The sequence below is a fragment of the Mytilus californianus genome, unplaced genomic scaffold (genome assembly GCF_021869535.1).
Source record: "Mytilus californianus isolate M0D057914Y unplaced genomic scaffold, xbMytCali1.0.p SCAF_25, whole genome shotgun sequence".
Taxonomy (NCBI): domain Eukaryota; kingdom Metazoa; phylum Mollusca; class Bivalvia; order Mytilida; family Mytilidae; genus Mytilus; species Mytilus californianus.
In genome coordinates this window covers 2,648,067-2,668,306 of record NW_026262674.1, presented here as the reverse complement: position 1 = coordinate 2,668,306, position 20,240 = coordinate 2,648,067, and the positions used below count along the sequence as shown (strand labels likewise).

General features: G+C 33.1%; 1 protein-coding gene across 19 annotated transcripts in view; it reads right to left on the bottom strand.

Moving 5' to 3' along the window:
- The window catches only part of LOC127732530 (uncharacterized), a 273,118-nt gene that overhangs the window by 23,399 nt on the left and 229,479 nt on the right, over positions 1 to 20,240 (bottom strand). The gene's annotated exons all lie outside the window — the stretch shown is intronic.

Genomic DNA, 20,240 nt, shown 5'->3' with positions numbered 1-20,240 from the left:
TTTTCCACGAGATAAAAGTTTTTTTAGTAGACAAAGAGCTGAACAACTTCCAGTAAGAACTGAAAATATAACTTAGGGGAAGAGAATAAAAACCTGACCTGCTAAACGTTGAATATGTTGAAATAGATTTTGATTATTATCATGATTCTGGTCTATAAATTGATTTTTTAAAGCAGAAAATAAATATATATTGTACCCTGGTTAATAGCTTGAAAATTAAAATTCTGTCCTAAGCTGACAAGGACATAAATATTTTGACCATTCTAACCCTCCCCCTTGCTTTTTTAATCAAAGGTCCCAAAACAGAACAATGTATATATACGGATATATATTATTTGCTTGCACTTTGCCATAGGAAATAAATAAGATGTCTTAGAAACAGGTCAAGTGTAAAAGAATATTCACATGCCCCTTCAACACCCATCCCCCCTTTTTTTAATCTAGCTAATGTATCAATTGTTGGTCCCCTAATTTCAGATTGACTATATAGAACAAATAAAAATTGATTGTAAGATTTGTACCTTTTCCTTCTGGAATAACTCGTCCTATATACAGCCTGTTTTGAAAGGGTGAAGATACTTGGTCAGCTTTGGCTTTGCTGGAAGAGGGTTGGATAAGATGTTGACATCTTGCTTGACTATCATGTCAATGAATTCCATAAAAGTCCCTGTACTTCGAGCATATTCAAAGACAAGATGATGTAACAACCATGGGAAAATAAACCACTCCTTGTCTTATATAAAATAAGGAGTCCTGTTGGAAATTCTACACCATAGTTTTCAGTATTATTCAGACTTCCTAAATGTAGATGAATGGTAGTCTGTATCTGTATGAATATGTTTGGTTACCAATGCTGGTTTCAATACCACGTAGAGAGAGTGTCGTTGATTAATTGATGGTGCGTCTAAGCAGTTTTGACTCTCTCAATCTCAATTTTGGTGCGAGCAAGGTGGTTCCACTCCCTCACTTTTTTTTTATGAAGAATGATTTAGAATACTTTTGTTTTGCTCGTTGAAATCTAAACACACTTTTTGCTGTTCATAGACTTCTTTTTCCAATCAATATTTATCATGTTTATTCACTAAATTATTGTCATGATTGTCAAATTTCTTGGCAGTAATTATTTTTTTTGGAAATGCTATTTTGGTCTTTAGTGCATTTAGATATCTTAAATAGTTTGTAATATGTAGATGTATAAGGCTGGGATAGCCCACATGCTCATCCTAGATTATTAAAGTCACAAACTTCACTGCAAACATTTGTCTGCAAAACCATCATTGGGAGCTGACATGTTTGAGATCTTACACAAGGGAGATAAGTCAATGGAAGAGCATAAAAGATGGACTCCCTGGTTTCAGACAATTTATTGATTTTTGGACTTGCAGTACAAATACGTCTAATTTCATTTTTCAGACAAATTGATTTTACTTGTTCGAATGATTTTATTAGCCATTTTAGTACCAATTGTGTTCAGAATTTAATAAAAATCAAAATCAAAATGTGTCAATTTTGGACAAAAATCACCATTCTTCCAAGGCATAAGTTAACATATAATAGTCATTTGCCAAGCTTAATATTTTGTTTTGATATAAAACATACCCCATAGTTAAAACCGATATAAGTTGCAAACAAATCCGGAATGGGTCTTGCAAGATAGAAGCGAATGAAAACCACGTAAATTCATGTACGAAAAACCCCGCCTGTGTGTCCATGCTCCTGGCAATGTGCCAAATCGTTTAAATTTTCATTTGTATTGATCATAACATAGAAAAATGGATGAGTTTCAGCTGACATTAATCTAAAAACTCAACTACCCCATTTAATATGCTTCTGGGTTATTCTTAAAAGGCATAACAAAGTTGGATTTTTCCTTGGTTTCATTATGAATTTACAGAATTATGCAAATGAGGCTGTTACTAAAAATAGATACGATTCTGGGAAAAATTAAGTGGTCAAATTCTTTTATTTTATGTCAAGGATTAAGATGATGTATAAAAATTTGTCAAGTTGTGATTGTCGATTTGGACGATTTTCTGAATATTGCATGGTTTTCTGGCGGATTGGCTCTTAAGTACATATTTAGGATAAGTCACACTATTGTAAGTTTTATTGAGGTCTTTTTGTAATTCTAGCTTGTACTTTTTTATGCCGCGGTCACAAAAATGCACTTTTAGGTGTTACGGCTTACTTTTAGGTTATCGACAGGACAAAAACACCCCACCAAAAATAATTAGGAAGGATCAATGAGTTGCAATGACTGCGAAGAGTAAATATAAGCACTTCTAAACAATTTAAATTACAAATAGGCATATATTATGAATTTATTTTGAATTCAGGGCTTTAATTAAACCATGCACACTGTAAACTGTGAATTTATGCTGAGTCATCATAGTTAAGGCCCATGAAATCCTCAATCTTCATGAAATATTTATAAAACTTCATATTTAAGTTAAATTCTTAAAAATCTCTGAGATAAACCAGATTTTATGGAATTCTGTACGTTCTAATTTTTAACCCTATATAGGTTCCAATTCTGTAAATATAGACAATGCAATTTCCCATAGGAACTCCCTTTGCGGCTAAAACTGTGACACTTTCACTATGAAGTTTCGTGAAAAATAATATCCCAAAACGGAAAGTTTATATGCACTACTATTTTATTCAAAGGTCAAAATATAGGGCTGTGCGGCATATTTTCAACATTTATATGCCCTGAACTTCTAAGAGTTTAAACTTATACTAAAATTCTATACTACCCTTACCTTCATTTTTGGACCTCCTAAGAATTAAAATTTAGGCGCTACCATGTTTTTCTATACTGGTTACATTCCCAAGTGATGTCTCTATGAGATGAAACACAGAGATCATAAATGGGAACCAGTATGTTAACAAATTAACATATCTATGAATATTATATATCTCCCCAAAATAGGCGTGGTTTAAGAAACAGCTGTATTTACAAAGTGCAACCTAAAGGATTTGACATCGAGTAAAATAGATTGAAGAGCAGATGAAATGTTAACCTCCAGATTCTTTTTAATGAAGTTGTCATCACGTTCTAAATCATCCATATAGCTTGCGGTTTGTGATGTAGTTTTCTCAATTTCTCTAAGGCCAATAAACATCTGTAGCTCAGTTGCATATTGCATCATTTTGGTAAACTGGCTCTGCAGTAGGTTTACCCGACTGGTTCGCTGTTCCAATTGTTGCATAAGAGTGGCCATGTTTGAAAATTATCTTGGAATGTTTAGAATCTAAGTCATTAAGGATGTCTTGCTCTAATTTGTTTAAGTAATCATTGATAGACTTCCTCATATACCGGATTTTATCAACGGCTTTCGTTTTCTGAATATTGTTGGTACTGATTCTGGTTTTCAGGAATTTTATGGCTGTATCTAAGTTTTCCATCACATTCTTCAAATCTTTTTCCAAAAGTAGAACTGAGGCAGATGATTTTACTTTCTTAAGGATGTCCGACAAAGGTTTGAGGTCCTGACATTTCTGGTGTTCATCGGAGATGCACTGGACACAGCATGGACAGGCATGGAAAGAACAATGAAGTTCAAACTTCTTGTGGTCTCTGCACTGACTGCTAATTTCTGGCATGAATTTAGGTAACTTGTCGTAATCTTCAGATGACATGGTTCTATGGTTCTTATACAGTCTTGACTTGCTGTGAGGTTTTTCGCAGTCTTCACTAAACAACACCTTGCATTCCGTGCACCATGTGACTGCTCTGTTTGAGATTCCTTCGTCATGGCAAATTAAACAAAAAAATGATTGACTGATGAGGCCATTAAATTATCTTATTATATCTGAAATGTATGAAAAAACTTTACAGCTATACATAACATAGTTTGCCTAAACATATTACTGTAAGATATGTAAAAACAGGCAATACCATGCATTTTGTCCAGATACGTAGTGAAAAATGTACATTTTATATATTCATTTATATATTCACAATTACACAGAATTATTTTCTGGAAATCTATAAACACTGTTCTACGCCTATAATCTTTGACATTGTTATACTCTCTCTCTCTCTCTCTCTCTCTCTCTCTCTCTCTCTCTCATCTTAATCGAGAGAGAACATGCTTAAAGATGGCAATACAAATATTAAAATCAAGGTAAGCAGACAATGGCTGAATGAAAAAAAAAAAGAAAATCTTATGGCTTTTGTGTCATTTTAAATGCTGTTTCACTGACATACTTTTATATATTTTGTACTGTTACACCACTGTCCCTAGTTAAATATAGGTTCGTCACCTGATAACATGTTTATTCCAATTACATTCTGTCTTAAGTCATGCAGGAGCCTGTAATTCAGCGGTTGTCGTTTGTTTGCTATATATCACCTTTTTTTCCGTTAATTGTATTATTTTACATACAACCGCCTGTTTGCTTTTCTCGTTTGCTTTTTTTGATTCTTATCATTTCTTACAGCTGACTATGTGGTATCGGTTTTGCTAATTGTTGAACGCAGTACGGTGACCTAAAGTTGATAATGCCTACAGTTGGGTGCAGACCAAGCATTACATGTAGACGGGCGGAAAAAGTTAACGCGGCGTTTACTCGCGTGCACTTCATGTAAACGCCGCGTTAACTGTGCGTTAACTCCGAAATTTGAGTAGACATAAAATGTAAACGGGCGTTTACTTTCGCGTTTACCTCCGCGTTAACGCAAAAACGGCGCGTCTTCTAATTTTGTAAAGAGTAAACGGGCGTTAACTTTCGCGTTTACTTCCGCGTTAAAGTGAAAAAAGGTGCGTCTTCTATTTTCGTCAAAAGTAAACGCACGTTTACTGTTTGTAGTAAACGCGGGTTAACGCAGATTGTCATCGTGTCCTGGATACACTGACTTAAATATCAAATGATAAGGTACATCAAAATTAAATGACCAACTGATCATTTTCGATTGACATATTGACGATTACAGTTAATTAATAATGTTATTACACCTCTTTAATTAATTGAAAATTAATCATAGTAAATTTCTTTTTCTTCACAAATAAACAGTTCAAGCATGTCATTCTTTTATTTAAATAACAAAATCATCACCATAATTCAACAGTTTTCACATCTCAGACTGGCTGACTCAGGTTGACTCGTAAAACAAAATTATTTGATCTCATTAACCAAAACTGACAATATTTGCACTTTATCAAGTAAATCTATATAGCCGCATAGTAAATAGTTATATTTTTATGTCAGGACGGGCTGTATAATACAAATGACAGCAATATTGGAACTCAATGACTTCAAAATTTTGTCCGCATCAATTTAGAGTGCCATCATGGCCTCTTTTATCCAACATATTGAATAGTTAAAAAAAAATCATAAGTTTTGATACCTCAGGATTACTCGTATTACAAAATTATTTGTTCGCATCAACCAAAACTGACCATATATGCACTTTATTATGTAAATCTTATAGTCGCATAGTAAATCAGTAATATTTTTATGTCAGGAGGGACTGTATAATACAAATGGCAGCAATATTGGAACACAATGACTACAAAAAGTTTTCCGCATCAAACGACAACCACTGAATTATAGGCTCCAGACAGGCACATACGGAATGTGGCAGTGTTAAACTAATTTGAAGGCGCTAACCCCCTAACTTGGGAGAGTAGTGGAACAGTACAACATAAGAACAAACTATAGAAATCAGTTGAAAAATCCTTTACTCATCAGGTGTTTACAAATAGAGAGACATCTAACAAAAACACAGATTGGACATGGCCGGATAATTGTACATCACAACAACAAAAAGACTCTAAGTATAGATCTAAGAGTACTCGCAGTTACTGACATGTAGTTCTAAACCTATAGCAACAATTGAAATGATGACTTTACCAGTTTTACAGTCGCTATCACGAATTGATTGATTGATAAGGTGTCTCAATTCCTAAACTCTTTTACTCAATGCCGTCTAGTTTATAAGATATTACAAGACTAGCCTTATACAGGGGTTTAAAGGCTTTAAAAATGTAGTCATCTTTTAAAAATGTTTTATAATCCCCTAATGGATCAGTAGTTTCTTCTGAGGTAGACGAGATCCATTAAAAGTTTCAATGTGGAAAACTATCAGGCCAATCTTTTTGATGTCTGATGGTTGTAGTTGTTCCCCTAATGAATCAGTTGTTTCTTTCTGAGGTCCGTTATCATAGGAGTTTTGGCTTCCCTCTACCAAGGATACAGTTGGCCAGTTTTGATTCCAAGTATGACCTTACTTATTTTTTGTTGGTTGTCATGGCAGTCGTGCGGAATCCTTGGTGACCTCTTCACTTATTTTGGACTTTTTCTATTTTTAGAATGAACGAATCAGGTGAATGGGTGTGTTATCATATTTTAATATGTTAAAGTGATGTTTTGAGAATGCTCAAATTAAATCAGGACAGATTCTGTTTCCTAAGTGTCCTCCTCATGGTGGTACTCTAAATGAAAAGGGCATTAAATAGCAATAAACTATTGATATCGCTATCGGATTCGACCCAGACTTGTTAATTATTTGTAATATTAATCAGGTGGAAAACAAAAGGATTTGGAATGGTGTTATTTTTTAATCAACGCCATTGCCCTATACTAGTGTTACATATATCTCCGTGTAAAGAGAGAGCCATATCGCTTGCGCGTAAAAGACACCCTTGTAGATTTTGGAAAAGAGCAGGCTAATGCCGCTACAAGGCAGCACTCGCACCCGCAACGTGGAAAGGAATTATTATAAGTTGCAATAACTTGTTTCCCAATCCACTATAAATAAATTTGTTTAAACTATATTAGCTATATATAAAGCTGAATTCTTTTGATTCATTGTTTTAAGTCATGTCAGCTAACACATTGGGTCTCGTTATTTCAGTAGTATAGATATATATTTTTAGCTAAGAACTATAAAACTCATATTATTGCTAAAGACACATTGCATTGAGATTATAAGTAATTGTGCATTTCATTGGAATAACTCTAACTAGCATTGAAATGGTAACAATAATGGGATTGGAACTATTTGAGTGACATCTTCCAGTGTTCTTGGAGTGACATGAATTTACTTCCACTAGTTAATGATCGTGTATAAGTCAATATTTCAAAATTTTAATGAATCTCATCTTCATTCGATAACTAATCTTTTCTTCAACACGTTTTTGAGTCCAATTCAATACTATGACTCATTATAGAAAAAAGTAAAATCACAAAAATACTGAACTCTAAGGATTGAACCTGGTTTTATAGCACTAAACCTCTCAGGGGTACAACAACAACACGAACCCCACCATAAATTGGGGGCAATTTCAGGTGCTCCGGAAGGGTAAACCTATCCTGCTCCACATGAGGCACCCGTCGTGATCTACTAAGAAACTTGACTAACGTGAATCGAAGAAAAAGTTTCAATGAGCTCTGTTTCTCTTTGGTTTAATACAAGTAGTTTATGATATTTTAAAACAACTTAAATTGACTTTCAAATTATCAAATGACGTACATGTAGAAGGGTCTGCATGATGTCTACAGAATAGAAAATAATGGGTCAAAGTGCAAAAATATAAAGAATAGAGAAAACAGGTCAATGAAATAAGGAAATGAGAATAATGGGGTCGTAAAAGATAAAGAATTGAGAAAACAGGCAAAGAAAATTAGAAAATGACAAAAATAAAGAATAGAGAAAAACAGGTCAATGAAATAAGGAAATGATAATAAGAGGGTCCTAAAAGATGAGGAATTGAGAAAACAGGCCAAGAAAATAAAAAAAAATGAAAAAAATAAAAAATAGAGCAAAATGGCTAAAAAAATTGACGGATCCTCTGCCGACAGAATTGAAACCTTTCTAATATGATGAACAGCTGTTGAACTATTAAGGGGAGATTGTATTTGAAAATTTCTTGAAACTCGGCATAAAATGAAAATAAAATAAATGGTAAGAAGATAAAATGGCAAAAAATCATGCAACTACAACATGTACAATTATCTTAGTATTGCAAAGGGGTTGAAGGTTATTTATGTTGACAGACATTTTTTTTTTTGGTAAAAACTTAATGTTTATAGGGTAGAAAAAAGTAATGAAATGGAATCTCCTAGTAAACTTTCACTTTTCTGACCGAACGCTATGTTTTTGTTGGGGTTTGTGAAGCTCAGTTCTCAGTTTTGATATACTTTTTTCATATAACAAATTGTTGACTCAAGAATTTATTTTATTTTCATTTTATGCCGAGTTTCAAGAAATTTTCAAATACAATCTCCCCTTAATAGTTCAACAGCTGTTCATCATATTAGAAAGGTTTCAATTCTGTCGGCAGAGGATCCGTCAATTTTTTTAGATAGGTTACATGCCATGTGGTAGGACATCATGGTATTCGGACAAGTAGGAGTAACCAATGAAACGAAGTAAAATAAAAAAAAACGTATGCAAACAGTGCTTTTTGGTGGAAAGTTTAGTGTTTTCCGATAATTTTGTCGTGTATAGAAAAAAAAAAACAAAACAAAAAATGTTCTCCCTAATTTTACCGCATTAAGCTTGATTTTACTTCCTAAGGTTGCTTTTACTTGACCGAGTACCAGAATGTCCTACAACAGAGATGGTCACTTGTCGAAAAAAGTCTAACCTCCAGAGTCAAAAGACGGTAATTTGAAAATAGCATATTACATTTTTGCGGAGAGCTCAGTCTAAGCAATCATACAACATCTCCTAGAAGACTCAATGTTTACATATTTTTTTTTTGTAATTCTTTTGTCTGTTTCGAATCCCCTCCAGTGATGGTTTTTAATCCCATTCCCCATGGTATTTACATACGTTTAATGATTTCACAAAGGAACACAGTGCAGATATAAGAGTTAAAGTGTATTTTACTTTATTTTGCAGACTTTGCCATATTTTGAATATAGATTGATTGTGGGTAAGTTTTGTATAATACCCTTGAAAAAATCTGATTCCATGTGTGTCTGCAAAATGGCATTGCCTACCCTTTCTTCCGTGGAACTTTCAATTTGTACACCGAAATGTTCAAGAATATATGAGTTTTTACGAGATGACAAATGTAAAACAATTCAAACGAAAAAACTGACGACCTGATTTATGTAAAAATAAAAACCATGAACGTAATATAGATATGATACACAGCAACAAAAGACAACAAATGAATTACAGGCTCATGACTTGAGACAGGCACATACAAAATGGGGAGGGGTTCAATATGTTAGCATGCATCAAACTCTCCACTTACCAGGGACAGTTCGAGAGAGTGACAGTGAGAAAAAGAGATAAAGATCTTACTTTTCAGGCTTAGTTTTAACATTTGAATGTTAACATCTGATTATAAGAATGTCAAAGGCTAAAGGCGTAGAACAGTGTTGATATACATGAGTTGTATAATTGTTATTTGCCATTACATATTTGGACATAATTAATCCTTGCATAATCACGATATTACCTTAAAGTGACACAAGTTCAGTGTATATTAAGTGCGGATCCTAAAATACCCTTTTTACTGTATATGCCATCAATTTCTATTGTAGAATGATAAATAAACAGACGACAAATTCATGTTTTTTTAATAAAACGAAGAAAAATAGATCAAATGTATATGTTTATAAATAAATAACACAAGTAAGACAATGTAATAGATGCGGGCGGGTTTTTATCGCGCCTAGAGCCATCCAGGTGTGAAATATATACCGAAATAGGTGAATATTTAGGAATTTTTACAAACAGATCGTGCAGGTGATTTAAAACTAGCAGGTAAGTTGTAGTTGCAGAAAAATATTCATTTCAACGCAATTTTAATGTTGTGTAATGGAGAATAGGTTTTGTCATTCAGTTTGTTTATATTGAATTACATTCCACTAGAATGCTTTCTTTATGCGAGTCATTTTTACTGTCGAATGATGATACTTTACTTTCATTTTCACTGTAGGGCGATTCATTTGTAATTTATATGCGGTGCATTTTAACTGTATGAATTGTATTCATTTTCATGTATTAAAGTCTTAATTTAGCCGACTCGCTCAAACAATAGTTAAAGTAAAAGAAGGATATGATAATCTTTACTTTGTGAACACTCCAATAAATTCCATAGAAATAACATTTATTTCAAATGTATTCAATTCAATTTCTTATAATTCGTCGGGATCAATATGTGTGGTTATATTTATTGAATGACACTTCATCATTAAATAGTACATCTATGGTCCAACTTCATCAGTGCATACATCTTGGACAGACAAATTCGCCCCACACAACTTGACTTACATTTCACGCTTGAATGACCTTAGATAGTTTATATGTCACTTGCTGCGGATCCGTAGCTCTTAGGTCCTTATGTTAATTTTGACTATTTGCGGACCATAGAGCTACGGATTTTTCCTATTTCAAAACGTTCGGAATTGCGACCAAGGTTCAGGTCGCACTTATTTCCCAAAACAAATATTGTTTATAATCTTCAAAGCTTGTCATTATATATAGTTCGTTTCGTTAGATATTTTTCTAGGATATGACGTACCTATTTATGTTTGAATATTCATTTCCTTAACACTATTATCTAATTATTCCCATTTGTATACATTCTCCGACTATTTTGTTCAGCCATATTGAATCTCGTCGTGACGTCACGAAAAACAAGAAAAGATAACTCTAATATCCTCGATCTCCTATGTTGGAGGCGAGGAACGCCTACGAAAAACAAGAAAAGATAACTCTTTTAATAAAACACGTGTTGGTTTGTTTACTTATTTCTAAGCGAGAATCGAGTGTTTTGAAGGCTTTACAACATTAATTCATACGAAATATTTAAATTGCTGGGAAGAATTATTATTTTCGTTAGTAATTAACTTTAATTACACGTTATTTCATTCAAAAAGTCATAAAAATAAGATAAAAGACAACGTAAACAAACCAACACGTGTTTTCTTCCAAGAGTTATCTTTTCTTGTTTTTTGTGACGTCACTACGAGATTCAATATGGCTGAACAAAATAGGCGGAGAATGTATACAAATGGGAATAATTAGATAATAGTGTTAAGGAAATGAATATTCAAACATAAATAGGTACGTCATATCCTAGAAAAATGTCTAACGAAACGAACTATATATATTGACAAGCTTTGCATGGACGATAAACAATAATTTTTTGGGAAATAAGTGCGACCTGAACCTGGGTCGCAATTCCGAACGTTTTGAAATAGGAAAAATCCGTAGCTCTATGGTCCGCAAATAGTCAAAAAATAACATAAGGACCTAAGAGCTACGGATCCGCAGCTAATATGTCACATGCCGTTGAATTTTTACAAGTGCATTCATCTTATACAAGAAAGAACATGCAAGCAACAATCGGATCAAGTTTTACAAAAAACTATCTTTTCGTCAGAATATGGATATTGAAGCAGTTGAGGGCTCAACAGTAGAGGAGGCAAGTGAAGATGAATCCTGGAAAAAAAGAACCAAAGTTAAGAAGAAGTGGTCTACATACTAATACACTTATAGTTCTTTCAAGATCAAATGGGTAACTAGTTTGTACAGGCATAATAAGATCCACACTAATGAGTTACACAATTGTGACCTGTGTGAATCAAAGTTTCAAGACAAAGTGCTTCTCAATGAGCATAAAAACTGTAAACATGGAGAGGACCTGGTCTGAACTCATTGTTCCAAACACTTCAAAAGCAGAACAGGCCTGGCTTACCATATGAAGAAAGTAACAGGAGCTTTAAAGCACACCTGTCCGTTTTGTAGTAAAACATTTCTTAAAAAACAGCACTTTGATGGCCATGTCAACAAGCACCTGAACAACAAGCCATATACATGTGGGAAATGCGAGGAATCATTTTTGTACAAACATAATTTGAAACAATATGCACCAAGTTTCCAAAATGAAAACAACAACAAGTATGAGTGTGATTTATGTAAACTAGAGTTTGCAACTTCAACATTCCTAGCAACCACAAAGCAGGGAAACATGGAAATACCATTCATATATGTCAAGAACGTGGGAAACGTATAGATGACCAGCTAGTTATTACAGACATATGAAAAGTCATAAAAAGATATAAATAAATATATTAAGAAATACATGTTTGTTACATTAACTGTCCATGTTTGCATGTCGTCTAGATTAATTCCAGCACGGACATGTGATAATATTTTTGACTCATTTCGTTTATATCGCTCTTCTCGTACGCTTTTAATTCCCTTTGATGGCTCCCCGAGACTGCTTAACGTTCCTTTCTTTCTTTTTGGATTAGCTTGTTTCCTTTCTGGCTGGTCAAAGACATGATCCCTATAATTATGCGAAAAAAAGAAAGTGTATTTTTGATGAATATCAATGTAGTTTTCTAATGCACATGAGTTGATAAAATCGTTATGGGTCCGTTTTCTTTACGTCCGTTTTAGAATTTGTAATTGACACTTAAGTTTGTTTTATACTTTGTATATTAACAACATAATTTGGTGGTTATTGGAATTAATACCATGTACATCTGTCGGTTTGTTCGTCCGTCTATTAGTTAGTCTTGTAAACACAAATATTCCAAAAAAATGATTGGAATTCAACAAAAACTTTTAACGATGATAATACTAATCAAGATGTGCAGATAAGTATTATTATATTATGTCTTCAATGGGAGTTAATTGAATTTGCCATCATTTTTAGAATTTAAAGGTTTCTACCTTCGGAATCGTCAGCAACCTTTCTCTCCGTAAATAATCTTTACGTGTATCTTATTACCTCATAATAATTTTTCCAAGGCGTCGAATGTTGTCTTTTGTTGGCAAGGTTTTATTTTTCAGTTCTTAAGATATCAACATGTTCAGTCATTGGTGGAACAGGATAAACTCTAGCGGCAGATGTGTGCATGTAAAATCCTCTGCAAATAAAATGCCAAAAAAAAAATATCCTGAAATAGATGTGCATGACGTTAAACAAACATTTGTATTACAGTTTTTCATTTCATTTGTCATTTGTTGCAAGTCCATTTATCACATAAATCCACAATACAATTTCATCGCATCTTCGAACATTCCACATCAGAAATGATTGCATCGCATTTACAGTTAAAATGGATAGTTTCAATAATCGATATTCTATATCATATTGCTTTCATAACACATATTTGAACTTTAATACTGTTAGTGTACATTGAAAAGACATATCCTAATGAAAATATGTGTAAACATTTACCTTCAAATCAATTATTTTGGTATTTTCGAAACGTAAACAAATACAGTTTTCCCATGATCCTCTATTCTACAATAGACATACTCGCATACGACAGTGAAAATGAACTAACTTGATTCGCACTTTATATACACTGCAAGTTAAGGTAAACAAAAGTAGTTATCTCTTTTTGTACTGGCTCTCTTCCATCATGGTTATATGTTTTTAGTTATGTTTCCATATTTGATCTTTATCATTTTTCGATTATTAACGATCAGTATGTTAGATTGCATTGTGATGTATAAACTTTGTGATTTGTATTGGTTTATATGTTCTATATGGGCCCTTTGATAGGAACAAAGACATTTGATTGGATTTGATTTATATCTAATTTTTGTGTATATAAAATAATTCTACTGTTGAGACAAGTCTTTAAATTTAAATCAATAATTTTATAATATTGTCCCAGATGTTAGACATTTTAATTCCCTGTGCGAATTCTTTTCTGTCGGCATGCTCATGGTAAGAATGTTCAAATAATCAAATTGCTGATTTATTTTATTACTCAAAATTCATAACTTATTACACTCTGGCCATAATAACCATGATAACTGCCGAACATTTATTATAAAATAAGAAATCAATGTTTCATTAAAACAGAAAGTAGAAACATGATAAGTTTCACAATGACTGAAACAAATGAATCAGATAATTTTCCCTCTTAGTAATTATTGATCATTCTGACATATTACAAATTGTGTAGATCCGTCTCTTTTTTTCTTTTGTTTTAATATCTGCAGCACAGAGAATATAAAAAGAGGATGTGGTGGGTCAAGGGCATACTTAATTTTAGTGCGAATAATTTCATTTTTTTTCTTTGACGACGTCTTCAAAGCCGTCACAGAAAAAAATTAAATAGCCTTTCAAGACCATCGGTACTTTGCGGACAGGACAATTTAATTTGCCCTCCCCTTGTTTTAAAAAATCCGTTTTTTTTTTATTTGTATTAATTTGAATTATGTTTGAGAGAGAGAGAGAGAGAGAGAGAGAGAGAGAGAGAGAGAGAGAGAGAGAGGGGGATTTATTAACATTACTCAGAAAAACTCTTCCTCTATTTGATATTTTCATAGATTGAGAAAGGGAAAAGCTTAATTTGAAGTTCTGTAAACACATTCTGTGTTTTTTTGGTGTTACTAAACTCTGAACAAACATAGCAGTCCTTTCAGAACTTGGGAGATACTCATTATACATGTTATATTTAGACTTGTTAAAACAAATATTTGTGTACTGGTATAAACTTGAGCACTTCCCATCTTATCTGGTGAGCCAATAGATATAAGAAAAACCAACGGTCAAATCTATATAAAAAACGAGAAACGAGAAACACCCAAGCCTATAATGAATATAAATCTAGCAGTAACCAGTCAAAAATACTCATGGTATTCTAATATACTGTTTTATTGTGAAAAACTGGATCATAACCTACGATCTGTAAAAAACTTAGCAAATATAAATTTTAATTGTATTTTAAGAAATGTCGTCAGAAGAACTTTCTTAAGACATGACTATACATAAGAAATATTTATTCAAAAGATACTGGAAAAAATATTACAAATTTAAATTTACTTTCAATTATGAACGTTACTTGAATATGAAAAATCTTAAGAGCAGAAGAACTTTAACCAAATTTAGGGTGAGTAACCACAGTTTGAGAATAGAAACTGGGAGACATGAACGAAAACTCAATAAAATCTCAGGAAAACTTGAACTTCTGTCCACATGTGAAAGGCTCTGTCGACTATGTTCACTTATCTTGATAGAAAGTTAACTGCATTTTGATTAAGAAAAAGAAAAATAACACAGGCTATAAATGCCATGCTTCCAAGCGCTTTTCTTGATTTACCTTCACCAGGCACGCTCATAGCTGAATATTTGAAAGCCAATGATGTAATCGAAACGGGTGAACAGTGCCCTCTACATAGCTTACCAAAATAAGAATTCTTACAAAATTTATTTCAAAAGTTTCCAAATCTGAAAAACAAAAATTAAGAAAATCTGTTTGTGTGATCTTGACAAATAAAGATTTAGATTTTAATACAGTTTTAAGTCTGTACCTTATAAAAATTTTCCAGATCAGACATGATAAAATTAAGAAGTTAACACCAATAGGTCAATGTACGGCCTTTAACAATAAGCAAAACCCATACCACATAGTATGCTGTAAAAGGCCTCTAAATTACAAATGTAAAGCAAATTCAAACGAGAAAACTAACGGCCTGGTTTATGTTAAAAAAATTGAACGAAATACAAATATGAGAGAGAGAGAGAGAGAGAGAGAGAGAGAGAGAGAGAGAGAGAGAGATCTTTCTTTAAAGGCCTAGTTTAAAGCGCGTCTGGCGTATCAAATTATAAGCCTGGTACCTTTGATAACTTTTTACACCACTGGGTCGATGCCACTGCTGGTGGACGGTTCGTCCCCGAGGGTATCACCAGCCCAGTAGTCAGCACTTCGGTGTTGACATGAATAACAATTATATGGTCATTTTTATAAATTAACTGTTTGCAAAAGTATGAATTATTCGAAATACTAAGGATTTTCTTATCCAAGGCATAGATTACCTCAGCCTTATTTGGCACGACGTTTTTTTAAATTTTGGGTCCTCAATGCTCTTGAACTTTATACTTGTTTGGCTTTCTTACTATTTTAATCTGATTGTCACTGATGGGTCTTATGTAGACGAAACGCGCGTCTGGCGTATAAAAATATAAGCCTTGTTTCTTTGATAACTATTTAACATCTCATTATAAGAATGTCAAAGGTTAAAAGCGTAGAACAGTGTTGATTGTTTTCCAGGAAATCATGTTCTGTATAATTGTGATTTGTCAATACATAAATAATTCGTTCATAATCACGATATTACCTTAAAAAAATGAGACACAAGTTATGGTAAACAAATGCAGTTATGTCCTTTTGTACTGGCTCTCTTCCATCATGGTTATATGTTTTTAATTATGTTTCCATATTTGTTATCATTTTTTTTTAATTATTAACGATCAGTATGTATGTTAGACTGCATTTTGCTGTTGCATGAACTTGTGAATTGTATTGATTTATATGCTCTATATGGGCGCTTTAAATAGGAACAAAACATTTGATTGGATTTGATTGATATCTAATGTTTGTTTATACAAACTAATTCAACTGTTGAAACAAGTCTTTAAAAAATCAAAAATTCTATATGAGTGTCCCGAATGTTGGACATTTTATTTTCTTGTGCGAATTCCTTTCTGTCAGCATGTTCATGGTAAGAATTTTCAAATAATTCAATTGCTTATATATTTTATTACTCAAAATTCATAATTTATTACCCTCTTGCTATAATAACTGCATAACATTTATGATAGAATAAAAAATCAATGTTTTTAAAATGTTTAAAACAGAAAGTGGAAAAATTATGAATTTCACAGTGACTGAACACAAATGAATCAGAGATTTTACCCTCTGCGTAATTATTGCTCATTCTGACACAGTAAAAATTGTGTAGATCAGTCGCTTTTTTTCTATTTTTTTAATATCTGCAGCACAGATAATATAAAAAGCGGGTGTGGTGGGTCAAGAACATACGTTATTGTAGTGCGAAGAATTTTGACGTCTTGAAATACTATTTCATTTTTTTTCTGTGACGACGCCTTGAAAGCCGTCACAGAAAAAAAAATGAAAATGCCTTTCAAGACCATAGTTACTTGGGGACAGGATAATTTTTTTTGCCCTCCCCCTTTTTTCCAATTTCTCTTTTTTTTCTTATTTTTTCTATCAATTTCATTTATTTTGTGTTTTTCTGTATCATATGAGCATAAACAGAGAGAGAGAGAGAGAGAGAGAGAAAGAGAGAGAGAGAGAGAGTTTGGATAATCACATGCACATTTAACAACAAACTGCAGATCCTTTTACATTTATTTCAAGCTCTAAATCTGAATAAACAATAGACTGTCAAAATGACAGCAAACCAGGGTTTTATCACCTTTAGAAGTGTCATTGGTAAAGCAATTATATATGCGCCATAAGCCCTGAACAACAAAATTGAAAATTATTAACATCTAACTTGACCTCTATTTTGTCAGCATAACAGCATATCAAGTTTGAAAATATATTGGTTGAACCGTTCACTGTACAGACACAACTAGGGTTATCGTCTTGCCATACAACCCTTAATAAGTAACTGCATTTCCGTTGGAAAATCGGTTAAAAATACGTTTCAATTGGTAAATCCATTTCAATAAAGATCTTCCTTTTAATACCTAGCTTTTAACATCAGATTATAAGAATGTCAAAGGTTAAAGGCGTAGAACAGTGATAATTATTTTCCAGATAAATATATTCCGTATAATTGTGCATATATAAATAAATATGTATATGTATATTTGTCATTACATATCTGGACATAATGCATCATTTCATGATTATGATTTTATCTGTATTATATATCTTACAGTATAACAGTAAAGATTTATTTTAGAGAGTTTTTTCATATATTTCAGATATAAAGACATAAAGTTATGGCCTCAGCAGTCAAGCACTTTTGTACAATTTGTCATGATGATGGAATCTCCATCAGAGCTGTTACGTGGTGCACAGATTGTGAGGTGTTGTTTTGTGAAGACTGTGAAAAACCTCACAGCAAGTCAAGACTGTCTAAGAACCATAAAACCATGTCATCTGAAGATTACCACGAGTTACCTACATTCATGCAAGAAATAAGCAGTCAATGCAGACACCACAAGAAGAAGTTTGAACTTTATTGTTCTTTCCATGCCTGTCCATGCTGTGTCCAGTGCATCACCGATGAACACCAGAAATGTCAAGATCTGAAATCCTTGTCTGATATCCTAAAGCAAGTAAAATCATCTGCCTCAGTTCAACTTTTTCAAAAAGATTTGAAGGATGTCAAGGAAAACTTAGATACAGCCATAAATTACCTGAAAACCAGGATCAGTACCATCAATACTCAGAAAACGAAAGCTGTTGAGGATATTGGGTATGTGAGAAAGTCGATCAATGATTACTTAAACAAATTAGAGCAAGACATACTTAATGACTTAGAGTCTAAACATTCAAAGCTGAAATTAAACATGGCCAATCTCCTGCAGCAAATGGAACAGCGAGCTAGTCAGATAAACCAACTGCAGAGCCAGTTTACCATAATGACGCAATATGCAACAGAGCTTCAGATGTATATTGGTCTAAAACAAATTGAGAAAACTACATCACAAACGGCAAAATATATAGAAGATTTAGAAAGTGGAGACCACTTCATTGAAAATAATCTAGAGGTTAACATTTCATCTGCTCTTCAATCAATTTTACAAGATGTCAAATCCTTTGGAGATATCGATGTTAATACCACCTCTTCTATCCTCCATATAAAGGCTGGAAGAAAAGATCAAGCCCAGAATCCAGTTTCAAAAGTTCCTGGAATAGAACAAATAAAGCCATCCTTGTTGACAAGACTGACAATTCCAAAAGATATGAAGACTTTACGTATATTTGCCTGTCGTATATTACCTGATGGTCAATTTATAATACTTGATTATAACAAAAGACAACTACTGTTGTTCAGTAATGATGGCATCTTCATCAGAATAGTAGCTACATTCACACTATTCCCATGTGATGCCTGCTTTGTCAGAAATAATACAGTGGCTGTCACATTAGGATTAGACAACCAGACAACACTGGTGGATATAGAAAAGAATAAAATTATTAAAACCATTAAACTTTCTCATCGTTGTTATGGAGTAGCAAGTGATGGTGAAACTTTGGTCATCAGTAGCGGTGGCAGACAGATTACTAGAGTAAATCTGAATGACATGTCCCATGCAACCTTAGAAAGAATGGAAGGAGTTGATTGTATTTCATTATTCCAAGGAAATATATATTGTACCAGTCGCTCTGAAAACACAGTCTGCAGCTTAAAAAGTACGGGTGAACCTCTGTGGACATTTCAGCACCAGGATATTGACGTTCCAGAAGGAATTACATTAGACAACAATGGCTTTGTTTATATAGCTTCTTATGAAAACGGCAGTATCGTGGTAGTATCACCAGATGGTAAAACCTGTAAGACCATACTATCAGAGGCTGATGGAATCAAAGATCCTCATGCAATAGACATAAACAAAGAAACAGGAATGATGATAGTGTCAAGTGAAACAAGTGAAGATAGCAGTTATACAAACTATAACACAGCTTTTGTTTACAAAATTTAAGGTTTTATGTTATTCTTTGGATAAATGTATATCTAATATCAAGATCATTACATTTTCTTTATTAAGGCGTGTAAGTAATTTTTTATTAGAATACATTATTTGTGCATTTTTCTTTTAATAAAAGATTTTAAATTTTAACCAGATTTCCGAAGGAAAATATTTGTTACTTATTTGCTGATGTACGGCGGGCGGGCGATTTGCAAATATCATTTTCATGCAGGAAAATCCGGTTTGCTGTCAATCTTGTTTCTCAAATCGCATAGCATAAAGTATTTAATAAGAAAACAGTAAATATAAAAATTCAGATAACATGCGTTGGAATCACCTTCAGTATTTACCACCATAAAAACCAAACAATTTCAATGCCAAGGATATATCAATAGTTTGACAAAAGGGCCCATAAAAAGATAATATAAATAAGAAGATGTGGAATGAGTCTCAATGAAACAACTACCTATCACAATGTGTAAAAAGTAAACAATTATATGTCAAAGTACGGCCTTTAACACGGAGCCTTGGCTCACATCGAACAGCAAGCTATAAAGGGCCCCAGAATGACTAGTGTAAAACAATTCAAACAGGAAAACCAACGGTTCAATCTATATAAAAAAACGAGAAACGAGGAACACTTATGAACCACAACAACAAACGACAACCACTAAACATCAGGCTCCTGACTTAGGACAGGTATATAATAATAAGACAAACTCAACCTAAAGTCAACTGATGCATGGAGGGGAATAGAAAATTTAGTTACTAAATAATTTCTAAATTTATCATTGAATACCTTTAAAAGGTATTTTATAGACAGTCATGTGCCAAAATGAGGAATTA